This window comes from Equus quagga, unplaced genomic scaffold, assembly GCF_021613505.1.
Source record: "Equus quagga isolate Etosha38 unplaced genomic scaffold, UCLA_HA_Equagga_1.0 HiC_scaffold_7438_RagTag, whole genome shotgun sequence".
NCBI lineage: Eukaryota > Metazoa > Chordata > Mammalia > Perissodactyla > Equidae > Equus > Equus quagga.
Window position 1 is genome coordinate 11490 of NW_025794534.1, and position 6551 is coordinate 18040.

The window sequence follows — 6551 nt, forward strand, 5'->3', positions numbered from 1 at the left end:
GTCTGGCAGGTTGTTAAAAAAAATTGCTCTTAATCTGAACATTTGAGTCTGAATCTTTGTAGCTCCAATACGATTGTCATTCTTAGCTTGATTAAGGAGACCAGTGATTAGAGGGAAGCAATATTTCCAGGCCAGGGATCTCACACAGTATGGCTGATGAGTGGAGTAGGTCCACACCCGGGATCTGAACCCACAAACCCCGGGCCACCGAAGCGGAGTGAATGGAACTTTAACCACTCGGCCATGGGGCCCGGCCCCTATGACAAAGTTTAACTTATAACTTAGGCACAGTAAGAGATTAACAACAGTAACCAATAATAAAGTTGGCTTTGCGGCCATTATTAAGTAAAATAAAGAACTACTTGAACACAGGCACCGCAACATCTCAGCAGTCAGCCTGATAACTGAGACGGCTACTAAGTGACTAAAGGGTGTGGCGCATACAGCATGGACACATTGGACAAAGGGATGATGCACGTCCCAGACAGGACAGAGCGGGATAGCACCAGATTTCATCATGCTACTCAGAACAGGGTGCACTTTAGAATTTATGATGTGTTTATTTCTGCAATTTTCCATTTAATATTTTCAGATCGCAGCTGACCGTGAGTAACCAAAACTGCAGCAAGCAAAACCAGAGATAAGGGGAGACTACTGTATTTTCAGGGTCAGAGCTATCCCAGAAGCCTGAAGATGAGCAGATTCAGGAGACCTGGAGTTCCATATGATAGTTAAATCGATACAGCAGAAAGACATCACATGACCCATGGTGCAAATACTTACAAGCCATATGCAGTTCCCAGCTGATGTTCAGGAACTACAAATGCCACCATTGGCCACAACGCACAGGCAAGTAATGAATAAGAGATTCCCAGCAGACACTACAGAAAGCAACATGGAAAAAGCTAAAAGTCTTATATGAACCAAAAGTAAATTTCCTTTGATGCAGATGAGCAAGAGTAACATAATAACTAATATACAAATACTCATGCAAATGTTATTGCAATTAGGCTAAAACTCAAATTTAACAGAAAAAAGTCCTGGCCCTAACAATATGTCTCTAGTGACAAAATACACACACACACTGTTTTAACCATTTTATATTATATGCATATATATATATAACTAGCTGGGCCCAAGGTGCAGTCAATGACCAAGCAAGAAAATAAAACTAATTTGCCAAAAGTTATTACCAATGTTTCAGGCAAGCTAATTATCCAGTATTTATTAGGAATTACAAATTAAGCCATCAAGACAACATCACACCAACAGTCCATTATCTTACCTCTGGGTCATCAACACCCAAATGGAGAGCAGGGCAGAGAACCAACAACCACCACCGGTTGTTAAACATCACCTAATGCTGACTTTTTCTTCAATTAAAAAAGAAACCTTATGATTTAAGTTAAAATAAGATCGTTTACACCTGTCAGATTGGCAAAGATTAAAATAATGCCAATGTCCAACACAGGCAAGGACACTAAAAACAGACACATTCATATGTTACTGGCAAAGTTTAAATGGGTGGACAGTTATTGGAGTTGTCGTTCACAGTATCTATCAAGATGTTACATGTGCAAAGCCTCCGCTACAGCGTTTCCACTTCTAGGAATCTGTCCTCCAGAATTCTCACCAAGTGCACAAATAAATATACAGGGAAGAAACGCAGCACTTCAGCCTGTGGTCTTAGAAATGACATTCTGAAGAACAATAACACAAACTTGATGAATTCACTATCACTTCTGACCTACTAAGAGTCAAAGACAAAAGAATTCAAAACCATGGATATTGGGCCGACAGCTTTTTTTGGTCACCTATGATGGAATTACTTCTTTTAATGAAATACAAAAAACAAAAATTAAACTAACAAGCATTTGGCTTTTATAAGACTACTTTATTTCAAATTCTATTTCAGCAATAAGATCACTCTGTTAAATAAGACAAATGAAAAGACAAGCACCTTATGCGTGCATATTAATACTGATACTCTGAAAATGTTTTGCAGAAACTGAAATCAAGTTATCGTTCTCTGCACTGTCATAAGCACTCCATCGGAGGAGCTGACTGTGCCTCCGGACATGCACGCAGAGTCCTGGCTGAAGCCCCAAGCCCCCAGGTGCTCATGGAGACATTACCATAGCAATCCAAGGGTTCCACAGCGTCAAGGCCAGCATCATGTGGGAAGCAAGAGTGGCTGCCACTGCACACAGGACCCAAACAATGTTCCTTCCTGTTTTATCCACCAGGAGCCCAAATACTGGGGACATGGGAGCTGATATGACATAGACAACACTGTCCAGAGAACATAAAAGATATTTAATAAAACATGTCACAGCTAAAAAAAAAAAAAATGCACAAAGTCCCTAAAACCATCAGGCAAAGCAAATCCTAGCTCATTAATTTAACATTAGTCTAAAATGGGCATCGGTAAACAGAAATATGAAGAGTGGTGCAAGACTTCTTCGGTTTTCCATTAATGCACAGATGGCCACTCAGGATTCAAGTCCCACCAGAGTCTTGGCCTCACAGTGGATGTTACATCACATAAGTCTTTTTTGTCTCAAACAACTGGCTATAATTAAAGATCCTGGCTATGCACACAATAAGCACTTAGAGAATTAATGAAATACCTGTTAATTGCACTTGCTGCCTCAGATGAAAATCCAAACTTCTCTATAAAGAAAACTCTAAAATAAAGAGAGAGAGAAATAAACACTTTAGAGAGAACTGCTGTTTTTAAAAAATAAAGGCAAAATAAAGCTGAATAAAAATAACTAGGCCTTCTTGATACTGTTTTCCTACCTTATTTGATATTCACCTTCAAGCAATCAGCTAAAGGTTTAGTGTTTATACAAAAACTTCAACTAAATAAAATATACTGATGCCTAGTTTTTCTCCCTTTTACATATACAGCAAACAGTACAAATTTTTCAGAAAACCAAATGTATTGCTAGCAGAAATTGCGACTGCTTCTTTCCCTTAAAAGCAGCACTGAATAGGTTCCTCGCTAAATAACAGATGGGGGTTTGTTTCAAATTATTTAAAACAACAGCCTGAATTTAAAGCTTATAATTACAAGACGCATCCTCACAAACACACTCTCACACTGCTCTGTTTAAGCAGCTGCCAATGAAAAAGCAGAGAGAGGGAGAAGATAAAGCGAAGAAGAATTTACGTTGAACCCTGAATTTGAGTCTGGAGGAACCACAGTCCTAGCAAATGCAAGTGTGCCCAGTCGCCGTGAGACAACACGACATCTCCATTCTCAATCAGAGGATTCCTAACCAGGGAATATAGGGGAAGTGAAGAAGAATACACATCCAAAATCAAGTATTAAAATAAATCTACATTATAAATCAAAACTGTTATTAGGTATCTCTTCAAAAGAATAATAAAAGTATTAAACCAATACTAGGGGACAGCCCAGTGGCATAGTGGTTAAGTTCGCACGTTCTGCTTCGGCGGCCTGGGGTGCTCCGGTATGGATCCCAGGTGCGGACATGGCACCACTTGGCACGGCATGCTGTGGTAGGCGTCCCACATATAAAGAGAGGAAGATGGGCACGGATGTTAGCTCAGGGCCAGGGTTCCTTACCAAAAAAGAGGAGGACTGGCAGTAGTTAGCTCAGGGCTACTCTTCCAAAAAAAAACCAATAGTAAACCTTAAGCTAAGAAAATCAGCTGTATCCCAGATGTAAAACAATTCCTGTGTAAATATAAATTATAACCAGAGAAGAAAGATCTACAGCTAAAAACAATTACATTTCTGTGATTGAGCTGTGATTATAATTTAACCAACAAAGATGGAATGCTAGAGAATACTCACTTCCCAAGCCCAATGAAAGGGAACACGGCAACGTAATAGGAGACGCAGATGACAAATATGAGCCACAGGGGTAAGGAGAAGTCCTTCACATCAGTTAACTTAATAACTTCACCTGGGAGAAGGAAGGGAGGCGGGTGTGGGCGTGACCGTCCACATCTATGTCAAGAAGATTTTTCTTTTATCATGTGATTAACATTTGCATTCAGTTTTAAAAAATACTATTCTCAGTAAATTACTGGAAATAGTTTGCGGGATAACTTAAAAAGACATTAGAAAAAGCAAAACCTAAGACTGATACCTACTTCCTGCTCCCTTTCAGGAACACCCATCATTTTGCAAATATACAAAGTACAATCAAGAATGTAAATTATGCCAAAAACACTTAAGGAGAAAGAAAATGTAACCAAAAATTTAGACAAGTGGAAACAGATTTGGAAATAAAAGACACAAGACATGTACTAAGCCTCACTACGTTTATAACACTGCACTAGGAACTTATCTCATTGTAAATTATCTCAAAAAGAACATAATTCCCCAAAGCCCCACTTTTCTTGCATTTATACTTACCTGTTTTTCCTTGTTCTTTATGAAGGATTCTTTCTACTCTCTGATCCAAGTAAGCAAGGGCCAAGGCACAGATTAGGGAAAGGACACACGTTATACCCCCTATAACAAAAACAGAGAGATTTTTTAAAGAGAACTAGACTGAAGGTTCCTGAAAAGGTGCACACTGCGCTGACAGAGAAGACCTGCATTCGGATGCCCGTGAAAGCTCAGTGACAGACAGGACTGACAGGGAGGAGCTGCATACGGACAGCACTCAACTGGCCACTCAACTGGCTGTCAGCAGTCGCCTTACTGCAGCGTTACCTACCAGGCGGCTGGAGAGGAGAGGGCAAGACCAGAACACACCAGTCTAGTCTGCAACGCAGAATATAGACTCAGGAAAGCTGATAACCAGCTAGCAAATCAGTCGTAATTTCTGAACTCAGTCTGCGCACCAATTATTGATGGATGCCAGGAAACAAATTCCAAAGGCAAAGTCCGGTGCTGGGATACCTCAGCCTCCTTCTCATTCTTTCCCACAGTCTGCAACCCCTGCTCCCAGCCCCTGGCAGCCCAAGGGGCCCGCCTCCCTGCAGCACGGCTCGCTCAGGCTCTCTTTCCCTGGGTATTCAGCATGACTCTCGAATGCTCATCTCACAGTAAAGTAAAGCAGGAGAAAAAGGGAATAAAGTTTACACTTACAAAGAATTTTAAAAAGAAGCTTAGTAAAATAAATGAATCCCTAATTGGCTGACATACTATGTGAGTCCACTTGAAAAAGTGCTGAAGTGAGAGTCAGCAGACACAGGTTCCGCTTCGGGCACTCACAAGCTGAGTGGTATGGAGAGAGACCCCTCTCTGGGCTGCAGCCTCCCCGTCTGTAAATAAGAGGCTTTGACTTGATGACAACATAGGGCTTTTCTGGCTCTAAAATTCTTTAAAACTCTCAAATTCTCCATGGTAGAGGGAACTAGAAGGAATCCAGAAGAGCCTTTCAGAGGAAGGAAGAGGTTTTAAGTAAGGCAAAGAACGTGACAGGAGGGCTCTCTAGAGACAGCGTGCCAGTGTGGCACTGCCTCTCCACTGCCCTCTTTGACCAGGCTGTCCCAAGGAATTCTAAGGGAGGCAAGAGGGCACCGGACATTCCCCGACACCCCACAGGCCTCTGCAAGCAACCACCTGTACACCACGGGGCTCGCCAGACAGCATGCTGCTCAGAGAAAAGGCACAGGTGGTGAACCCAGAGGGCCTCACACCCAGCAATTGGCACAGCAGAGCCTCCGCTGAGAGAACCTGAGGCCAGAAGGGACCCAGAGAGCTTTGGTCAAACACCTGTATTTTACAGAAAAGAAAAATGAGGCACTTCCTTGTCCAAATGACGGAACCAGTTAGAGCCAGGACCAGAGCCCAGGCTCCAGCAGGTTTCTTGCCTTATCACATCACCCTTGATCCCGTAACATCTAAGCTCTACAGGCGTCCTAACCGAATGTCATCAGAAGGAAGCAATCTTCCTTCTGCCACAGACCACCAAGGAACACCTCACGGGCATAAGTTCCCGGACTGTCGTCAGAGTTTTCACACACCTCTCCCCTCTGCTCACCACGACAACACTGAGGTAGATGAGGTGGGAAAAGATCCTCCAATGTAAGAAGTGGAAATAAAAGTACAAATGGGGTTGGACCAGCCTAGTGGCATAGTGGTTAAGTTTGCATGCTTCGCTACAGCAGCCCAGGTTCACGAGTTCAGATTTGTCAACATAATTAATTTAAAGTAACAAATTACAAAGGAAAATCAAAGGGTGCTGAAGTTTCAAGCCCCAACTAAGACTTGAATAATAAGAAAAATGAGAAGTACATGACCTGAAGGTGTAATGAACACAGTTCAAGCATCTAAACTCCAACAAACTGACAGCTCAGGCAAAGAGAACAGTCACAGAGAAGGAACGCCAGAGCCTCTGTGACCGTCCTGAGGACGCGCAGGGACAGGAGAAGTGCAGAAACATGACTGCGTCTACCCCGCAGCTCTGTGATGGGATCCTCTGGTCCCCGCATCTCACAAGGACCCTAAACACACAAGGCAGAGTAAGCAGAGCCACCCTGGCTGCCCGGGCTCGGCTCACCCCACCGCCTCCTCAGGTCTCCCCACCACTCCAACAGCCCCACCCGCCTCCTAGAAGCCC

The 6551-nt window shown here is 42.8% G+C and overlaps 1 long non-coding RNA gene across 1 annotated transcript; it reads right to left on the bottom strand.

Annotated features, from left to right (window-relative positions):
* Nucleotides 1–781: 781 nt before the first annotated feature.
* LOC124232547 (uncharacterized) lies at nucleotides 782–6489 on the bottom strand. Its single transcript, XR_006886883.1, has 5 exons — nucleotides 4394–6489; nucleotides 3827–3938; nucleotides 2631–2687; nucleotides 2136–2292; nucleotides 782–881 (listed from the first exon to the last, which is right to left on the bottom strand). It is a non-coding gene; the product is annotated as an uncharacterized LOC124232547 (long non-coding RNA).
* Nucleotides 6490–6551: the final 62 nt, after the last annotated feature.